This window comes from Gopherus flavomarginatus, chromosome 1 (assembly GCF_025201925.1).
Source record: "Gopherus flavomarginatus isolate rGopFla2 chromosome 1, rGopFla2.mat.asm, whole genome shotgun sequence".
In the NCBI taxonomy this organism is placed as follows: domain Eukaryota; kingdom Metazoa; phylum Chordata; order Testudines; family Testudinidae; genus Gopherus; species Gopherus flavomarginatus.
In genome coordinates this window covers 375,525,594-375,527,583 of record NC_066617.1, presented here as the reverse complement: position 1 = coordinate 375,527,583, position 1,990 = coordinate 375,525,594, and the positions used below count along the sequence as shown (strand labels likewise).

The 1,990-nt window shown below is 52.3% G+C and overlaps 1 pseudogene; it reads right to left on the bottom strand.

Moving 5' to 3' along the window:
* Positions 1-209: 209 nt before the first annotated feature.
* LOC127031534 (olfactory receptor 52R1-like) lies at positions 210-1,627 on the bottom strand (annotated as a pseudogene).
* Positions 1,628-1,990: the final 363 nt, after the last annotated feature.

The following is a 1,990-nucleotide window of genomic DNA, read 5'->3' as shown; positions in this document are numbered from 1 at the left end:
GATGGTGGGAGAGGAAGGTGCAGATGATCCAGCAAGCAGATGGGGATGGAGAGGGGGAAAGTGAGTAACAGGGATTGGGCTTTGATGTAAGAGATGGGGAATGGCGCAGGTCTTGGGGGAACAGGTGGGACAGCGGAAGCGGCCTTGTGGACAGAGGTAGGTCAGGGGTCAGGGTCTTGGGGAATAGGCAGGGCAGGAGTGGGGCCTCAGAGGTCTAGTTAAAAGCAATTAGAAAGGTGGAATCCTATGAGAGAATGAGTTGTACGTAGACAGAGTGCAGCAAGGGCAGGAAAGGATTTAATGTCACTTTGACTGTCCAGTAAGTGATTGCGGGAAGGGGGCCCAGCACCATGTCACCAGCCAGCTCTGCACAGAGCTTGGTCTGAGATCCAGAGCACCAGGAGAAAACGTTAGGCCCCTTTATTAGTAAAGAGCCAGAGCAGCCTGTCCCGGATCTGTTTGGTCTTCACACCGTAGATGATGGGGTTTAGCATGGGTGGCAGCAAGAGGTACAGGTTGGCAATGAGAACGTGGAAATGTAGGGGCACATTTGGGCAAATCTGTTCATGAGAGAGATGATGAGATCTGGGAAGTAAAAAGCTAAAATGACAAAAAGGTGGGAGCTGCAGGTCCCAAAAGTCTTGAGACGCGTGTTTTCTGTGGGGAGGCTGAAGATGGCCCTGAGGATCTGGATATAGGACACCCCAATATAAATCACATCCAGACCCATCAAACAGAATTACCCAAAGAGGCCGTAGTAACTACTGACACGGGTGTTGGCGCAGGCTAGGTTCACCACAGCTATGTGCAGGCAGTACGGCTGGGGGATGATGTTGGTTCTGCAATAAGGCCATTGTCTTGGCAGTAAGGGATAGGGTAATACAACTATGAAACCAAGCAGCACCACAACCAGGCCAATCTTGGCCACCAGGGGGTTCATCAGAATGGTGGTACGTCTTAAGGGATGGCAGATGGCCACATAGCGATCCAAAGCCATGGCTACGAGAATCTCAGACTCCATTGCTAAGAAGCAGTGAATGAAGTACGTCTGGGTGAGGCAGGCATTGAAGTTGATCTCTCTGGAATTGAGCCAGAAAATTGCCAGCTTTTTGGGCAGGGTGGATGTATACAGGACCAGGTCGGTGACAGCCAGCATGCAGAGGAAATAGTACATGGGCTCATGGAGGTTCAGCTCCATTTTCACAATGAACAGGATGGTGAAGTGCCCCATGATGGCTATGATGTACACGGTGCAGAAGGGGATGGAGATCCAGACATGAGCTGCTTCCAGGCCAGGAATGCCCAGCAAGATGAAAGTGGAGGCAGGACCGGAGCTAGTATTTTTAGTGCCCTAGGCGCACGGCCATTTCACCTCCCCTCGTGCTGGTCCCGCGGCTCCGGTGGAGCTGCTGCAGTCATGCCTGCAGGAGGTCCACCGGAGCCGCGAGACCAGCGGACCCTCTGTAGGCATGACTGCAGCAGGTCAACCAGAGCTGCCTGCCCCCCCCCGGCAAAATGCCACCCCCCAATAATCCTGGCACCCTAGGCAATTGCCTGGGTCGCCTAAAAGGAAGCGCCGGCCCTGGGTGGAGGGGTTGGTGAAGTTGGTTGTGTTGGAATCTGACATTCAGTAGGGGAAAAGGTGTCCAACTCTGAGGCAGAACGGGGTCTCCTGCATGCACTGTACGTTCCCCTGACTTCAAGTATGTGCCCAAGCTCTAGTGTGGTGGTCGCAGTACAAATACCTGGATGGAGAGAAAACGTGAATATGAGCTAGTGACCATCACCTTCAACTCCTCACTCTCACAGACCTTGGGAGACAGGCCAGTCCTTTCTTACAGACAGCCTCCCAACCTGAAGCAAATACTCACCAGCAACCACACACCACACAACAAAAACACTAATTCAGGAACCTATCTTTGCAAAAAAGTCCATTGCCAACTCTGTCCACATATCTATTCAAGGGACACCATCATAGGACCTAATCACA